Source organism: Phacochoerus africanus, chromosome X (genome assembly GCF_016906955.1).
Source record: "Phacochoerus africanus isolate WHEZ1 chromosome X, ROS_Pafr_v1, whole genome shotgun sequence".
Classification (NCBI taxonomy): domain Eukaryota; kingdom Metazoa; phylum Chordata; class Mammalia; order Artiodactyla; family Suidae; genus Phacochoerus; species Phacochoerus africanus.
Genome location: NC_062560.1, coordinates 61,341,258 through 61,361,273, shown reverse-complemented (window position 1 = coordinate 61,361,273; position 20,016 = coordinate 61,341,258). Strand labels below are relative to the sequence as shown.

At 38.8% G+C, this 20,016-nt stretch overlaps 1 non-coding gene and 1 pseudogene across 1 annotated transcript; one reads left to right on the top strand and one right to left on the bottom strand.

Moving 5' to 3' along the window:
• The window catches only part of LOC125118042 (mpv17-like protein), a 41,127-nt pseudogene that overhangs the window by 2,765 nt on the left and 18,346 nt on the right, over positions 1-20,016 (top strand).
• On the bottom strand, positions 1,799-1,905 carry LOC125119032 (U6 spliceosomal RNA). Its single transcript, XR_007132989.1, has one exon. It is a non-coding gene; the product is annotated as a U6 spliceosomal RNA (small nuclear RNA).

Genomic DNA, 20,016 nt, shown 5'->3' with positions numbered 1-20,016 from the left:
TGGTGCCACTGCCTTGATGAAAGTGCTGAGGCATCAGCAGTTTTACCCATCTTTGCTTTTTCTTTTTCTCCCTCCTTTGCTTTTGTACCATCAGTATAAATGTCAACACAGTAAACAAGGCAAATACATCTTAATACTACTATGGAAATAGTTTTGAATCTTTTAGACCTCCTGAAAGTGTCTTGGTAACTCCCAGGGATCTCCCACCTTTTGAGAACATGTGAACATTTGCTTTAGGGCATATACCTAGGAGTGGTATCGGAAATTGCATGCATTTGTAATCTTAGTAGATATTGCCAAAAGTTTCTCCAACGGGCTGTACTAGTTTATGCTCCCCCCAGCAGGGTATAGGGGTCTCATTTCTTCTTACTCTTTCCAACATAGAATATTCTCAAACTTTTTTTTTTTTGCTTTTTAGGGCCGCCCCTGTGACATATGGAAGTTCCAGGGCTAGAGGTGGAATTGGAGCTGGAGCTGTTGGCTGATGCCACAGCCACAGCAATGCAGGATCCAAGCCGTGTTTGTGACCTACAACCACAGCTCATGGCAACGCCAGATCCTTACCCCACTGAGCGAAGTCAGGGATTGAACCTGCGTCCTCATGGATCCTAATCAGGTTCATTACCACTGAGCCATGACGGGAACTCTTGAATGTTATCAAACTTTAAATTTTGCCAGTATAGGTAAAAAATAGAATTTTATTGTTTATTTTTAGTACTCTGATTAAGAGAGAAGTTTAACATGCATTCACATGTTTATTGGCCATTTGTGTTTTTCTATGATATGTCTGCTCATATTATTTACCTGTTTATCTATATTGTTTGTCTTTTTCTTATCCCGGTTAAATAAAGAAAAATATTAGTTCTTTGTTTTATACAGCAAATATTTTCTCCCAATGTCTTGCCTTTTAACTTTATGGTATCTTTTATTGAGTAGAAATTTTAAATTCCGAGATCAGATTTGTCTTTCCTTTTTTGGCTTTTGATTTTTCTGTTTTGTTTAATAAGGTCTTTCATATGCCAAGGTCATAAACATTCCTCTGTGTTTTCTAATACTTGTATAAGGGTTTCCATGTGTTTGGTTACATCTTTGATACAGTTAGAATTTATTTTCGTAGATGGTGTGAGTGACCTATATATTTTTGTTCTTTGTTTTCAAAGGACTGTCTGTCTTGGAACACAGCAAAGAATAAAGGGACCTTAGGATTGTGAAACTCCAGAGTCCTCAATTGAAGTCTTGTCCATGATGTTTTGTGATCTCAGTAGTTGGCTGTATTCAGTGGGACACCTGATGAGGGGGGTCATTTCCTGTAAAGAAGGATGCCATTCAGAGCCCAGCATCCCCACACCCAGTTCTCATCCACTAATCAGTGGGAACTTCTTCTTCTTTTTTTTTTCTCTTTTTTTTGTTTTTTTGTTTTTTTTTTTATACGGAGAAACATTTTATTTGTAGCATCCAGATAAGCCCACCAAGCATCAAGTCCCCTCTTTGATGGATGGGGATGCAAGACTCAGCAACTTATTTGGCAGCTACCCGAGGGCTAACCAGATTTCCATGTATTTAACTGAGGTGAAAACTCCCTATGTTTTCATGCATGTAGCTCTTTCCCACTGACATGTGCATCTTCTCAATTTTTTTTTTATTTTATTTTCCCACTGTACAGCAAGGGGGTCAGGTTATCCTTACATGTATACATTACAATTACATTTTTCCCCCAGCCTTTCTTCTGTTGCAACATGAGAATCTAGACAAAGTTCTCAATGCTATTCAGCAGGATCTCCTTGTAAATCTATTCTAAAAAAATATGGAACGCTTCACGAATTTGCGTGTCATCCTTGCGCAGGGGCCATGCTAATCTTCTCTGTATCATTCCAATTTTAGTATATGTGCTGCCGAAGCGAGCACTTTTTTTCTCTTTTTTAGTGCCGCACCCATGGCACATCAGAGCTGTAGCTGTTGGCCTACACTGCAGCTACAGCAATGCCAGATCCGAGCCTTGTCTGCTTGACCTAAACCACAGCTCACGGCAACGCCGGATCCATATCCTACTGCTCGAGGACAGGGATTGAACCTGCATTCTCATGGATACTAGTCAGATCTGTTTCCACTGAGCCACGACGGGAACTCCCAGTGGGAAGTCCCTATATGGCACTGGCTCTTTCTAGGTCTCTGCCATCATGCTGCAAAGAGGTAGCCTATAGGTGAGCTTAACGTCTTCCTAGAGAAATCCTCATGTGAGTTAACCAAAGGGAAGGGAAGAAGCAACCTAGTGTCAGGTACCTTCTGGAGAGTGGGAGCAGGAGAGTCACCTAGCCCATACAGACAAATAGCCCTTAAGTCACAATAGAAGAAAAACCACCATGTGGTCTCTCTAGACTTACTCTGGAGAAGAGGTTCCTTGAGTCTTTTCTTGTCATGATAAAATGTTCTCAGAGCTTTCTTTGGGCCAGCCATCTTTTCCTTAGGATTCAGTTTGTTCCTCCATTTTTTTTTTCCCTTTTAAAGTGGATGTGTTCGTTTCCTATTGCTGTTGTGACACATTACCACAAACTCAGTGGTGTAAAACAACATAGATTTATTGTGTTACAGCTCTAGAGGTCAAAAGTCTGAGTAGGTCTTGCAGGCTAAAATGGTGTTGGCAGAGCTGTGTTCCTTCTGGAGGCTTTAGGGGAGAATCTGTTCCTTGTCTTTTCCAGCTTCTAGAGGCTTTCTGCAGTCCTTGGCTCATGATCCTCTTCCATTTTCAAAGCTGGCAATCTCCACTTAAACTTCTACTTCTGTCCTTACATCTCATCTGACTTTCCTACATCCCTCTTTCACTTGTAAAGACTTTGTGTTTATGTGGAAGCTACCAGGATAATCTCCCTAACTTTAATTTAAATCACTTAAATCTTTAATTACATCATCAAAGTGTTTTTTCTTCTGCAAAATCTCTTTTGCCCTTTAAGGTAAAATATTCACAGATTCTGGGGATTAGGACATGGACATCTTTGGCTCTTTAGCCTACCACAGTGGGTGATTTCAGCAGAAGGCTGTGCTTGTTCATTTGATATTGATTCATAATGGGAGAAGTACCTTTTAGGCTTTCATGATTATCTGCAATAGAATTTGTAACCCTTCCATAATAATTTTCCAATAATATTCTATCTTCCTTGGTTGGATTATAGAGGAAGTAAGAGGTAGAAGGGAGAAGCTCACAAAGGAAGCTGAGGAATGGGAAGAGATGTAGGAGGAAAACCAGGAGGATGAGTTATTATGAAGACCAAAGGAATTGAAGTAGGAAGGAAGGAAGGAAGAGGTACATTTAATACTGTATTAAATGTTGCTAAAGACCAAAATAAGATGAGGAATGAAAGGCATCTGTTGGATTTGGTGGCCTTTACAATAGCTATTTCCATGGAGTGATGGGAATTGGGAAGAGTGTTGAAGACTTTTCAAAATTTTGGAGTTCCCACTGTGGTGCAGCAGGTTAAGAATCTGACTGCAATGGCTGGGGTTGCTGCAGAGACTGGGGTTGCTGCAGAGGCTGGGTTTGATACCCAGCCCAGTGCAGTGGATTAAATTCGTGGTCGCAGTGGCTCAGATTCAATCCCAGGCCTGGGAACTTCCGTGTGTATGTGTGTGTGTGTGTGTGTGTGTGTGTGTGTGTGTGTTTTCAAAAGTTTTCTATGAAGAAGTAGAGGATGGCAAGATGGAGTTGAGAAAAGAATCCCCCGCCCCTTAAAGTTGAGAGACTTCAGTCTGCTTGTAAAATGATATTGAAAAGGACCCAGCTGAGAAGGTAAGTTTTATAATACAGAAGAGAATGAATCCTCATGGTTTCAGTAACTTGATTCCCAAATGTGTGATTATTTTTTTTAAAAAATACTTTATTTATTTAGTTTTTTAGGGCTGTACCCATGGCATATGGAGGTTCCCAGGCTAGGGGTCAAATTGGAGCTACAGCTGCCAGCCTACACCACAGCCACAGCAATGCCAGATCCAAGCCACGTCTGCAACCTGCACCACAGCTCATGGCAACACCAGATCCTTAACTCATAAAGCAAGGTCAGGGATCGAACCTGCAACCTCATGTTTACTAGTCAGATTCGTTTCCGCTGTGCCACGACAGAAACTCCCCAAATGTATGATTCTAATCAGACCTCTCTCCCAAGTTCCAGACCTGTCCAACTTTCTACTGAATACATCTATTTAGAAATCCTTCTCAAACTTTAAATGTCCAATATTAAATAACATTTTGTTGTTCTTTGCCTGCCCTCTTTCATCAACCCCCACCCTTCCCTTTTAGCTTTTCTCTTCTGGATTATTATTATTATTATTTTGCCTGTGTCTGTGGTATGTGACGAGGGTTCCTGGTCCAGGGATCAAACCTGAGCCACAGCAGTGACAATACTAGATCCTTAACCTGTTTGCCACCAGGGAACTCTTCTGGATTACTGAAGTAGCTTTCAAAGTGGGCTTTTTGTGTCTACTACTGTCCAATCTATTTTCTGCACAGCAGCTGCTAGAGTGATCTTTCTAAAATGGATGTGACTCAAATTAGCTTTAAAAATTTCACATTGTTTTCAGTGTAAAATCCAAATCCTATACTCATCTACAAAGATTCTATGCTTCAAGTCTGATGAACTTTCTAGTTCCCAGAGAAAGTTATGTTCTTTTATGCTTCCATGCCTTCATACATACAGTTCCCTCTCCATCTTTTTGCTCCCATTCACATTTTTCTTCACTAGTTTCCACTCATCTTTCGAGGCTCATTTTAGGTTTTCCTTTCAGCTTCCTTTTGAAGACCTTTCTTGTTTTTCTCAGGCTGGGATTGGGTATCTGTATGTTCATAGCACCTGTGCTTTCTTGTATGCCTCTATATCCCCATAGCACCTGTTCCTTTTTTATATATCATATTTTCTGTAGTTGACTCATTTTCTTTTTCTTTTTGGCTGTGCCTATGGCATGTGGAAGTTCCTGGACTAGTGTTCCAACCCATTCCACAACAAGGACTCCAGCCACTGCAGTGACAATGCTGGATCCTTAACCCACTGTGCCACAAGAGAACTCCATCATTCTTTTAATTTTATATAAAAGGTATTTTGATTATTCAGATAATAGATGAATATATTTTTGTTGTTTAAATTGAATATTATATATACTTCTTTCCAGCACTCTAATACCAGTCCCTGTCCCAGAGGAAACCAAAGTGATCGGGTTGCTATTTGTTCTTCCAGATCTAATATATTTAGAAATATATTTTTTGTTTATTTTTCCCTATATAAGGGATATTATACATTGTTCTACAGTTTGCTTTTTCACTTGACAATATCACTAAGAGAATGAAGTAAATCAGTGGTTCTGACATAGGATAGGCTGCATAGTGTTCTTTGGTATGCATATTCCATTTCTCACTTTTTTTTTTTTTTTGCTATTTTAGGGCTGCACCTGCGGCATATGGAAGTTCCCAGGCTAGGGGTCAAATCAGAGCTGTAGCTGCTGGCCTACACCACAGCCACAGCAATGACGGATCTGAGCTGCGTCTGTAACCTACACCACAGCTCATGGCAATGCTGGATCCTTAACCCACTGAGTGAGGCCAGGGATCAAACCAGCATCCTCATGGATCTTGGTCAGGTTCGTTAACTGCTGAGCCACAAAGGGAACTCCTCATGTTCTTTTTTAAAATTGTGATAAAAATTACTGTATAACACAGGGAACTATATCTAATCTCTTGGTATAGAATATGATGGAATATATGAGAAAAAGAATGTACATATATGAGAGACTGGGTTACTTTGCTATATAGCAGAATTGGCACAACATTGTAAATTGACTGTAATTTTAAAAATTAAAAAAGTAAAAGTGTGTGGCGTAAAAAAATAAAACTGTGGTAAAATTAAACATAACAAAATTTACCATTTAACAGATTTTTTCATTTTAATTGAAGTATAGTTTATGTGCAATATTAAATAAGTTACAAGTGTATAACATAGTGATTCACAAATTTAAAGGCTATATTCCATCTGTAGTTACGTATTCCCTGTGCTACACAATACCTCCTTGTAGATTATTTTATACATAATAGATTGTACCTCTTAATCCCATATCCCTATTTCGCCTCTCCCCTCTTCCCTCTCCTCACTGGTAGCCACTAGTTTGCTCTCTATACCCGTGTCTGTTTCTTTTTTGTTGTATTTAACAATTTTAAGTTCATTGTCATTACATGCATTCATATTATTGTACAGCCATCACCACCATCCCTCTGCAGGATTTTTTTCATCTTCTCAAACTAAAATTCCATCCTCATTTTTTTCTTTCTTTTTAGGGCCACACCCTTGGCATATGGAGAGTCCCAGGCTAGGAGTCTAATTGGAGCTACAGCTGCCGGCCTACACCACAGCCACAGCAACGCCAGATCCAAGCTGAATCTGCAACCTACACCACAGCTCACGGCAACACTGGATCCTTAACCCACTGAGCGAGGCCAGGGATCGAACCTGCAACCTCATGTTTCCTAGTTGGATTCGTTTCCACTGCACTGCGACAAGAACTCCAAAATTCCATCCCCATTAAACAATAACCCCCCATTCTCCCCTCCTCCAGCCCCTGGCAACCACCATTCTATTTTATATCTCTGTAAATTTGACTGTTCTAGGTACCTCATATTGGTGAAATCATAGACAATTTGTTTTTTTGTGGCCCGCTTATTTTGCATAGCATAATATCTTCGAGTTCGATTCATGTTTCAACATATGTCAAAATTTCCTTTCTTTTTAGGGATGAACAATATTCCATTGTATGTATATACCACATTTTGTTTATCCATATCTCCATCAGTGAGCACTTGCATTGCCGCCACATTTTGGCTATTGTGAACAATGCTGCTGTGAACATGGATATATCAACATCTGTTCAAGTTCTTGCTGCTAATTCTTTTGGGTATATACCTAGAAGTGGAATTCCTGGGTCATTCGACAATTCCCATTTCCCTTTTGATGGACAGTTATTTATTTATTTATTGGCCACACCTGTGGCATATGGAAGTTCCCAGGCCAGGAATGGAATGAATCTGAGCTCCAGCTGTTACCTACACCACAGCTGTGGCAATGCCAGATCGTTTAACCCACTGTGCTAGGTCAGGGAATGGGAATTGAACCTACACCTCAGCAGTGACCTGAGCCACTGCAGAGACAATGCCAGATCCTTACATACTGTACCACAGTGGGAACTCCTTGATAGACATTTAGATCAGTGCTGCTCAAACTGTATTCCACAGACTGGTGCTATCACTTGTCCACAATGAGATAAGTACAGAAGTTGAGAGTAAAAATTTTAAAACTTTTGTACCAGTTTGATGTCGCCATGACGTTGCATGATGACTTTTCTAGTAATTCCTTTTTTCTCTGCTTTACAAAGGTATGAGTCCATAACAGATGGGAAATTTATTTTAAATAACTTGTTCTCGGAGTTCCCATTGTGGTCAGCAGGTTAAGGACCTCGTGTTGTCTCTGGAAGGATGCAGGTTTGATCCCTGGCCTTGCTCAGTGGGTTAGGGATCTGGTGTTGACACAAGCTTCAACTTGGATCTGGTGATGCTGATGCTGTGGCTGTGGCATGGGCCGCAGCTGCAGCTCAGACTTGACCCCTGTCCTGGGAACTTCCATATGCCACAGATGTGGCTGTTAAAAAAAGAAAAAAAATACCTTGTTCTTTACCACATATAACCTGAGAATCACTAATAATTTCTAATTTTTTGTTTTTTTCCCCCATTAACTCTTTTTGTGGACATATGCAAGTGTTTCTCTAAGGTAGGTAATGCAGAATAGAATTATTGGATTTAGTACAAAATTGCTCACCAAAAGGCTGAATATTTCCAACAGCAGTATATGAGAGTAACTATTTCCCTATAACCCTGCCAATACTTTATTATTATTTTTTTTGTCTTGTTGTTGTTGTTGTTGTTGTTGTTATTGTTGTTGTTGCTATTTCTTGGGCCGCTCCCGCGGCATGTGGAGGTTCCCAGGCTAGGGGTTGAATCAGAGCTGTAGCCGCCGGCCTACGCCAGAGCCACAGCAACGCGGGATCCAAGTCACGTCTGCAACCTACACCACAGCTCACGGCAACGCCGGATCGTTAACCCACTGAGCAAGGGCAGGGACCGAACCCACAACCTCATGGTTCCTAGTCGGATTCGTTAACCACTGCGCCACGACGGGAACTCCCCTGCCAATACTTTAAATCAATCTTCTTAAACTTTTTAAAGTCTGTAAGGCAAAAAGTGATGTTTTGATTTATAGTTCTCTATTAGTGTGTGTGTGTATCTCTATCTATCTATATATATATATATCTTCCTTTCATACATTTGTTGATATTTGCAATTCTCTTTTATTATTTGCTTATTACATCTTTTGCTCATGTTTCATGTTTCTATCAGGATGTTTTTTCTTATTGATTTATAGGAGTTCTTTATTTTTTGGACATTAATTATCAGTTGTTTATATATGTTGCAAATATTTCCTAATCTACTTTCCTTTGTATTTATTTTTTTATATCTTTAGAAACTTTAAATTTTGATATAGTCCAACATAGCATTCTTTTCTGTTGTGGCTTTTCTTTTCTTTGTCTTGTTTAAGAAGGCTGTCCCTACTGCAAGTTTTTAAACACTTATTTTTTTTCTCATATGTTTCTTCCTCCTTTTTATTTTTATTTATTTATTTATTTGTCTTTTTGCCTTTTCTAGGGCCGCTTCCCATGGCATATGGAGGTTACCAGGCTAGGGGTCCAATCGGAGCTATAGCCACCGGCCTACGCCAGAGCCATAGCAATGTGGGATCCGAGCCTCGTCTGCAACTTACACCACAGCTCATGGCAATGCCGGATCCTTAACCCACTGATTGAGGCCAGGGATCGAACCCGCAACCTCGTGGTTCCTAGTCGGATTCGTTAACCACTGAGCCACGACGGGAACTTCCTTCCTCCTTTTTCAAACAGCTTTATTGAGGTATGATTGATATACAATAAACTGTTTAACTGTTTGTGGTTAAAGGATATAATTCGATGAGTTTTGACATACGTACATATGTACATGCCCATTAAACTATCATCACAATCAAGATAATGCACATGTCCCATGACGCTACAGAGACAATGCCAGATCCTTAGCCCACTGCGCCACAGTGAGAACTCCAGCATCAGGTTTTTGTCTGAACACGTTTTTATTTCACTTAGGTGAATGCCTAGGAGTAGGATTGTGAGGTCGTATAGTCAATGTAGGCTTAACTGTATAAGAAGCTGCCAAACTGTTTTCTAAATTAGTTATATGTGCTTGTATTCTTTTCAGTAATGCATGAGAATTCCAGTTACATCTAGTTCCCCAGCACTTGGTAGTGTCAGTTTTTTTTAAGATATCCTAATAGGTTTGTAATTGTTTTTCATTGTGGTTTTAATTTGTATTTTCCTGATGACTTAATGATGTTGAGCATCTTTGGTATAAGGTCTGTTCAAATCTTTTGCCTATTAAAAACAGTTGGATTACTTGTTTTCTTATTAAGTTTTGAGAGTTCTTATATATTCTGGGTCCTTCACGAACATTTTCTCTCAGTCTGTAGCTTGTCTTTTCATTTTCTTACTAGTGTCTTTTGAAGAGTAGAAGGTCATAATTTTGATGAAGTTCAGTATATCAATTTTTTCTTTTATGACTCATGCTTTTGGTTTCATATCTAAGGAGTCTTTGTCCAATACAGGTTGTTTCTGAGTTTGTTGTTTTAAGTTTTATTATTTAAAGTGTCTAGAATTTATTTTTGTGAATGGTATGAGATATTGCTGTAACTTAATTTTTTTTCCAAACAGGTAGTTAATTGTCCCAACACTACTTATTGACTTTCACCAGTGGTTGGAAATGCCACTTTTATCATATACTAAATTCCCTTATACACATGAGTCTGTTTCTGGACTATCTTTACTGTTTTACTTGCTAGCTGGTCACAGTGCTCTGTGATTGGACTGACCAAGCAACACCCTAACTTCCCAGTTCCCTGGCTATCGCTAGTGCTCTTCTTTCCCACTCTACTTCTGCATCAAAAATCCCTCTGCTTGCTCCTGGGTTTGGTCATTTCCCCGAATTACTCCACTAAAAATGTAAAATTACATTATCTCATTCTCTGTCCTTGACTTTGGCATGTTCCAGCTTTCTCATTTCCTTAATCCTTTTGTAATTGTCCTTTAGATCCATAACCCCTCCATTTTATTTTTCAAAATGTGTTCTTATTATTTTAAAAGTGATATGTATTAAAAAGATTTGTTTAATAACATAAACCTACAACATAAAGAATATGTTTCTGGTAATCTTATCACTTTCAGATAACCACTGTTAATAACTTAGTTTAAGTCGTCTAGAATTCCATCTATACATATATTTTATATAATTTTTATAATAGGCAAAACTATATTTTATTTTATTATATTAATTAATTGATTGATTGATTTGGCCATGCCCATGGCATTTGGAAGTTCCCAGGCCAGGGATGGAACCTGAGCCATAGCAGTGACCTGAGCCATGGCATTTTCAAGGCTGGATCCTTACCACTAGGCCACCAGGGAACTCTACAAACTACATATATATATATATTTTTTTTTTAAATAGTAAAGGAAGTTTTACTTTCTGAGTACAAACTATATTTTATACACCTTTATGCAACTTCCTTTTTGCATAATATGTTTTATTTATTTATTTATTTATTTTGTCTTTTCTAGGGCCACCCCACGGCATATGGAGGTTTCCAGGCTAGGGGTCTAATTGGAACTGTAGTCGCTGGCCTAGGCCAGGGCCACAGCAATGTGGGATCCAAGCCACGTCCGTGACCTACACCACAGCTCACGGCAATGCTGGATCCTTAACCCACTGAGTGAGGCCAGGGATCGAACCCACAACCTCATGGTTCTTAGTCAGATTCCTTAACCACAAGCCACGATGGGAACTCCTGCATAATATATTTTAGACATTTTTGTTGTTTTATACATGCAGCATCAATGCACTCATGTTTTTTAAATTTAAATTTAATTTTGATTGAGGTATATATGGACATTTAAGATTATAATAGTTTCAGATATGCCACATAATGATTCCATATCTGTATATACTGTGAAATGATCACCACAATAAATCTAGTTAACATCCATCACTGTACATAGTTACAAATATTTTTTCTTTTTCTTTTTTTTGTCTTTTTAGGGCTGCACCCCCAATACGTGGAGGTTTCCCAGCTAGGGGTTGAATCGGAGCTGTAGGCTCTGACCTACACCATAGCCACAGCAACACCAGATCCAAGCCACATCTGTGACCTACACCACAGCTCATGGCAACGTCAGATCCTTAACTCACTGAGTGAGGCCAGGGATCGAACCTGCATCCTCATGGATCCCAGTCAGATTTGTTTCTGCTGAGCCATAATGGGAACTCCAACAAATATTTTTTCTTGTGATGAGAACTTTTAAGATTTACTTTCTTAGAAACTTTCAAATATGCAATACAGTATTATTAATTATAGTTGCCATGCTATATATTACATCTGCTTGATTTATTTCTTTTATAACTGGATGTTTGTACCTTTTCACTTCCTCCACCCATTTCACCCCCTACCTCTGGCAACCACCAATTTGTTCTCTCATATCTAATGAGCTTGTTTTGTTTCATGTTGTTTTTTTGTTTGTTTATTTTTAGACTCCATATGGAAGTGTGATCAAATGGTATTTGTCTTTTTCTGTCTGACATTTCCCTTAGTATAATGCCTTCAGTGTCCATTCATGCTGTCACAGATGGCAAGATTTCATTCTTTTTTTGCCTGAATAATATTCCATTGTATGTATTTCCCACATCATCTTTATCCATTTGTCCATCGTGGGCATTTATGTGTTTCTATATCTTGACTATTGTAAATAAAGCTGCACTGAACATGGGGGTGCATATACCTTTTCGAGTTAGTGTGTTCATTTTCTTCAGATTAATACCCAAAAGTGATATTGCTGGAGTTCTTGCTGTGGCACAGTGGGTTAAGGACTGGCATTGTCTCTGGGGTGGCGTGGGTTCGATCCCTGGCCTGGGACAGTGGATTAATCATCTGGCATTGCCACAACTGCAGCTTGGATTCAGTCTCTGGCCCGGGAACTTCCGTACGCCGTGGGTACAGCCATAAAAATAAAGTGAAATTGGGAGTTCCCGTCGTGGCGCAGTGGTTAACGAATCCGACTAGGAACCATGAGGTTGCGGGTTCGGCCCCCGCCCTTGCTCAGTGAGTTAACGATCCGGCGTTGCCGTGAGCTGTGGTGTAGGTTGCAGACGCGGCTCGGATCCCGAGTTGCTGTGGCTCTGGCGTAGGCTGGTGGCTACAGCTCCAATTCGACCCCTAGCCTGGGAACCTCCATATGCCGCGGGAGCGGCCCAAGAAATAGCAACAACAACAACAACAACAAAAAATAAAGTGAAATTGCTGGACCATATAGTAGTTATATTTAAAATTTTTGAGGAACCTACATATTGTTTTCCATAGTGGCTGCACCAATTTACATTCTCACCAATGGCGCACAAGGCTTCCCTTTTCTCCACGTCCTTGCCAACCCTTGCTCTTTCTTGTGTTTTTTATAATAATCATTCTAACAGATGTGAGGTAATATTTTATTGTGGTTTTGATTTTCATTTCCCTGATGATTAGTGATGTTGAGCACCTTTTCATGTACCTGTTGGCCATTTGGATGTCTTCTTTGAAAAAATGTCTATTCAGATCCTCTGCCCCTTTTTTAATCAGATTTTTTTTTTTTTTTTTACTATTGAGTGTACGAGTTCTTTATTTTGGATATTAATCTCTTAGTAGATATATGAGCTACACATATTTTCTTCCATTCATTAGGTTACCTTTTTGTTTTGTTGATAGTTTCCTTTGCTGTGCAGAAGCTTTTTAGATAGTCCCACATGTTTATTTTTGCTTTTGTCGTCTTTGCTTTTGTTGTCAAATCCAAAAAATCATTACCAAGATCCATGTCAAAGAGCTTATCACCTATGTCTTCCTCTAGGAGTTTTATAGTATCTGGTCTTATATTTAGCTCTTTAATCGATTTTGAGTTTATTTTTGTATATGGTATTGGAGAGTGTTCTGTAATTTCACTCTTTTACATGTAGGTGTCCAGTTTCCCCAGCCCCATTTATTAAAGAGACTGCCCTTCCTCAAGTATAGATTCTTGACCCTTTTGTCATAGATTAATTTACCATATATGCATGAGTTTAATGTCTGGGCTTTCTGTTCTGTTCCATCGATCCTATGTGTCTGTTTTTATGCCAGTACCATACTTGTTTGAGCACCGTAGCTTTGTAATATCATTTGAAATTAGGGAATGTGATGCCTTTAGTCTTCTTTCTCAATACTGCTTTTTTTTTTTTTTCTGTCTTTCTGCTATTTCCTTGGGCTGCTCCCGCAGCATATGGAGGTTCCCAGGCTAGGGGTCGAATTGGAGCTGTAGCCACCAGCCTACGCCAGAGCCACAGCAACTTGGGATCCGAGCCGTGTCTGCAACCTACACCACAGCTCACGGCAACGCCGGATCGCTAACCCACTGAGCAAGGGCAGGGACCGAACCCGCAACCTCATGGTTCCTAGTCGGATTTGTTAACCTCTGCACCACGACGGGAACTCCTCAAGACTGCTTTGACACTCCCTTGGAATCTGGTGGTTAGGATTCAGCACTCTCTCAAGACTGCTTTGGCTCTTCAGGGTCTTAACTCATTCATTTAAAATATTTTTATTTATTTAGATGAGTAAAATTGTATATATTTAAGGTATAAAATGTGACTTTTTTTTTCTTTTTAGGGCTGCTCTTGCAGCATATGGAAGTTCCCAGGCTAGTGGTTGAATCGGAGCTGCAGCTGCTGGTCTAAGGCAGAGCCACAGCACTGCTGGATCCAAGCCACATCTGTGACCTACACCACAGCTAATGGCAATGCCGGATCCTTAACCCACTGAGCAGGACCAGGGATCAAATTCACATCCTCATGGATACTAGTCGAGTTTGTTATTGCTGAGCCACAACGGGAACTCCTAAAATGTGATGTTTTGATATATGTGTATACATTGTGATATGATTACCACAACAAAACTAATTAACATACAACCCATAGTTACCTTTTTGTGTGTGTGGTGAGAATACTTGAGGAGATCTACTCTCTTAGCAATATACTACATTGTTATTAACTACAGTCGCCATGAACTTATTTTTTTTAATTAATTTTTTTTGTTTTTTGTTTTTTGTTTGTCTTTTTGCTATTTCTTTGGGCTGCTCTCGTGGCATATGGAGGTTCCCAGGCTAGGGGTCGAATTGGAGCTGTAGCCCCCGGCCTACGCCAGAGCCACAGCAACACAGGATCCAAGCTGCGTCTGCGACCTACACCACAGTTCACGGCAACGGATCTTTAACCCACTAAGCAAGGGCAGGGACCGAACCCTCAACCTCATGGTTCCTAGTCGGATTTGTTAACCACTCTGCCATGACAGGAACTCCCAACCATGAACATATTTATCTGACTGAAAGTTTGTACCCTTTGATACAAAAAAAGATATCTCTTCTTTCCCCACACCTCAGCTGCTAGTAACCACCATCCTACTTTCTGATTCTATGCAACTAATTAATTTTAATAACCACATAGTGTTCCATTGTATACATGAACCATCATTTTATTTAGTCAAATCCACTGATAGATATTTGAGTTGTTCTAATGTTTGACTCTTACAAGTAGTGCTACATTCTTTGTACACATATCTATGTGCCTATTGTGAGTATTTCTGTAGGATAAAGTTTTAGAAATGTATTGCTGTGTGAAATGGTGTGCACATTTAGAATTTTAATTACAGTCATATAGTCTTCTAGATTCTATGATTTTATACTCTTTACTAATAGGGTATGAGTACCTTTCAGGATGTTTTCCCCACATACTTGTCAATATTGGGAATTATCAATCATTTTTATCCTTGCCAACATGATAAGTTGGTACAGCCGCTATGAAAAACAATATGGAAGTTCATTATAAAACTAAGGATACAGTTACCATTTGATCCAGCAATCCCACTCCTGAGCATCTATCTGGAAAAAACCATAATTCAAAAAGATACATGTATCCCTGTGTTCATAGCAGCACTATTTACAATAGCCAAGACATGGAAAAAAATCTAAATGTCCATCAACAGATGAATGGATAAATATGTGGTACATGTATACAATGGAATTTTTTTTTCTTGCTTTTTAGGGCCGCATTCATGGCATGTAGAAATTCCCAAGCTAGGGGTCGAATTGGAGCTACAACTGTCAGCCTATGCCATAGCCACAGCAACACGGGATCTGAGCCACATCTGCAAACTATACCACAGCTCATGGCAATGCTGGATCCTTAACCCATTGAACGAGGCCAGGGATCAAACCTGCGTCCTCATGGATCCTAGTTAGGTTCATTAACTGCTGAGCCATGAAGGGAACTCCCCATATATACAATGGAATATTACTCAACCATCAAAAAGAATGATATAATGCCATTTGCAGGAACATGGATAGACTTAGAAATTATCATACTAAGAGAAGTGAGTCAAAGAAAGACATATCATGTGATATCACTTATATGTGGAATCTAATAAAAATGATACAAAAGAACTTATTCATAAAACAAACTCAAAGATTTCAAAATCAAACTTATAGTTACCAAAGGGGAAACCAGGTGTGGGGGGGGATAAATAGGGAGGATAGGATTAACATATACACACCACTATACATAAAATAGAAAACTAACGAGGACCTACTGATAGCACAAGGAGGTCTACACAATGTTCTGTAAAATCCTATGTGGGAAAAAAGAATGGATATACATACATGTATAACTTACTTTGCTGTACATCTGAAATTAATACAACATTGTAAGTCAGCTATACTGCAATAAAATTTTTAAAAATGGCCATGAAGCATTCCATTTTATGGATGTAACAATTTTATTTAATTTTTCTCTTAATAGACATTTAGATTGTTTTCAGGGTTTTTTTCCTTTGCTATTGTAAGCTTCTGAAATGAACATTCTTACCTATGCATCTTTGTGTATTTGTCTGGTTCTCTCCTTAAAGTAACTATATTACTTGTTAATGCATTTATTAACCAACATTTACTTCGAAATCTGTAGCTTCTAAGGAACAATTTTTGTGTAATGCTTATTTTGCTCAGCACGTTTCTGAAATTTTCCCATGTTAATTGTGCATATCAAGTTTTCTCCTTTTCATTATTGAGTGGTATTCCATTGCATGAATTTACCACAGTTTGTCCTTTCTATTATTGATGTGCATTTGAATTGCTTACATTTTTTAGCAGTTATGACTGAAGCTGCAGTAGACACTCTAGTACAAATCTTTTTGTAAATGTATGCCTTTGTTTGCTTGGTTTGCTTGTTTTTTTTTCTTTTTGGTATCTGGAAGTAGCATTTATAAACTATAGGGCTGATGTAGATTTAAATAGTACAATAGAAATTGAAGAAACATTGCAAATCAACTATACTTGAATAAAAAATTTATAATATTTCAAAACAATTCTCTTAAGTGGTTGTACCATTTTATTTTTTATTATTATTTTATTTTTTGCTTTTTAGGGCTGCATCCATGGTATATGGAAGTTCTCAGGTTAGGGTTCAAATTGGAGCTCTAGCCACCAGCCTACACCACAGCCAGATCCTTAACCCCCCACAAGAGGCCAGGGATCGAACCTGTGTACTCATGGATCCTAGTCAGATTCGTTCCTGCTAAGCCATGATGGGAACTCTGGTTGTACCATTTTATTTTATTTTATTTTATTTATTTATATAATTTTTTTTATTTTCCCACTGTACAGCAAGGGGGTCAGGTTATCCTTACATGTATACATTACAATTACATTTTTTCCCCCACCCTTTGTTCTGTTGCAACATGAGTATCTAGACAAAGTTCTCAATGCTATTCAGCAGGATCTCCTTGTAAATCTATTCTAAGTTGTGTCTGATAAGCCCAAGCTCCCGATCCCTCCCACTCCCTCCCCCTCCCCCTCCCATCAGGCAGCCACAAGTCTCTTCTCCAAGTCCATGATTTTCTTTTCTGAGGAGATGTTCATTTGTGCTGGATATTAGATTCCAGTTATAAATGATATCATATGGTATTTGTCTTTGTCTTTCTGGCTCATTTCACTCAGTATGAGAGTCTCTAGTTCCATCCATGGTGCTGCAAATGGCATTATGCCATTCTTTTTTATGGCTGAGTAGGATTCCATTGTGTATATATACCACCTCTTCCGAATCCAATCATCTGTTGATGGACATTTGGGTTGTTTCCATGTCCTGGCTATTGTGAATAGTGCTGCAATGAACATGCGGGTGCATGTGTCTCTTTTAAGTAGAGTTTTGTCCGGATAGATGCCCAAGAGTGGGATTGCGGGGTCATATGGAAGTTCTATGGATAGATTTCTAAGGTATCTCCAAACTGTTCTCCATAGTGGCTGGACCAGTTTACATTCCCACCAACAGTGCAGGAGGGTTCCCTTTTCTCCACACCCCCTCCGGCACTTGTTATTTGTGGATTTATTAATGATGGCCATTCTGACTGGTGTGAGGTGATATCTCATGGTAGTTTTGATTTGCATTTCTCTTATAATCAGCGATGTTGAGCATTTTTTCATGTGTTTGTTGGCCATCTATATATCTTCTTTGTAGAAATGTCTATTCAGGTCTTTTGCCCATTTTTCCATTGATTGGTTGGTTTTTTTGCTGTTGGGTTGTATAAGTTGTTTATATATTCTAGAGATTAAGCCCTTGTCGGTTGCATCATTTGAAACTGTTTTCTCCCATTCTGTAAGTTGTCTTTTTGTTTTCTTTTGGGTTTCCTTTGCTGTGCAAAAGCTTTTCAGTTTGATGAGGTCCCATGGGTTTATTTTTGCTCTAATTTCTATTGCTTTGGGAGACTGACCTGAGAAAATATTCATGATGTTGATGTCAGAGAGTGTTTTGCCTATGTTTTCTTCTAGGAGTTTGATGGTGTCCTGTCGTATATTTAAGTCTTTCAGCCACTTGGAGTTTATTTTTGTGCATGGTGTGAGGGTGTGTTCTAGTTTCATTGCTTTGCATGCAGCTGTCCAGGTTTCCCATTTTATGTTCTTGCCTCCCTTGTCAAAGATTGATGGACCATAGGTGTCAGGGTTTATTTCCGGATTCTCTATTCTGTTCCATTGGTCTGTCTGTCTGTTTTGATACCAGTACCACACTGTTTTGATGACTGTGGCTTTGTAGTATTTCTTGAAGTCTGGGAGAGTTATGCCTCCTGCTTGGTTTTTGTTTCTCAGGATTGCTTTGGCGATTCTGGGTCTTTTGTGGTTCCACATAAATGTTTGGATTGTTTGTTCTAGTTCTGTGAAAAATGTCCTGGGTAATTTGATAGGGATTGCATTGAATCTGTAGATTGCTTTGGGTAGTATGGCCATTTTTACAATATTGATTTTTCCAATCCATGAACATGGAATATCTTTCCATTTCTTTACATCTTCTTTGATTTCTTTGATGAAAGTTTTATAGTTCTCAGCATATAGGTCCTTTACCTCCTTGGTCAGGTGTATTCTGAGGTATTTGATTTTGTGAGGCGCAATTTTAAAAGGTATCATATTTTTGTATTCCTTTTCTAATATTTCATTGCTGGTATACAGAAATGCACCTGACTTCTGAATGTTAATCTTATATCCTGCTACTTTGCTGAATTTATTAATCAGTTCAAGTAGTTTTGGGGTTGAGTCCTTCGGGTTTTCTATGTATAGTATCATGTCATCTGCATACAGTGACAGTTTGATCTCTTCTCTTCCTATATGGATGCCTTTTATTTCTTTTGTGTGTCTAATTGCTGTGGCCAGGACTTCCAAAACTATGTTGAAGAGCATGGTGAGAGTGGGCATCCCTGTCTTGTTCCAGATTTGAGTGAGAAGGCTTTCAGTTTTTCCCCCATTGAGGATTATATTTTGCTGTGGGTTTCCATAAATGGCTTTGATTATATTCAGGAATGTTCCTCTATACCCACTTTGGCGAGGGTCTTGATCATTGATGGATGTTGACTTGTCAAATGCTTTTTCTGCGCCTATTGAGATGATCATATGATTTTTGATTTTTTTTTTTTGTTAATGTGGTGGTTGTGCTGATTGATTTGCGTATGTGAACCATCCTTGTGAACGTGGGATGAAACCCAACCTGGTCATGGTGTATAATTTTTTTGGTATTCGTTGGATTCGGTTGGCTAAATTTTGTTGATATTTTTGCATCTATATTCATCAATGATATTGGGCGATAGTTTCTTTTTTTGGTGGTTATCTCTGTCTGGTTTTGGAATGAGGGCTATGGTGGCATCATAGAAGTGTCTTGGGAGTATTCCTTCTTCTTCAACTTTTGAAAGATTTTACGAGGATGGGCACCAATTCCTCTGTATATGTTTGATAGAATTCACTGTGAAGCCATCTGGTTCCTGGACTTTTATTTTGTATGGAGTGATTTTATGACGTCTTCAATTTCATTTCTAGTGATCAGTCTGTTCAGTTGGTTTGTTTCTACTTGATTCAGTTTTGGCAGCTGTAAGATTCTAGAAATTGTCCATTTCTTCCAGATTGTCCAACTTGTTGCCGTTAGTGTTCATAGTATTCTCTTATGGTTTTTTTGTATTTCTGCTGTATATCTGTTGTTGATTTCTCCTTTTTCATTTCTAATTTTGGTTATTTGGGTTCTTTCTCTCCTCTTTTTAGTGAGTCTGGCCAGGGGTTTGCAATTTTGTTCACCTTTTCCAAGAACCAGCTCTTGGTTTTATTAATTTTCTCTATTGTTTTTTGAGTCTCTCTTTTATTGATTTCTTCTTTGATCTTTATATTTCCTTCCTTCTGCTGACTTTAGGCCTTTTTTGTTCTTCTTTTTCTAATTCATTTAGGTGGAGGTTTAATTGTCCATTTGGGATCTTCTTTCTTCTTTTT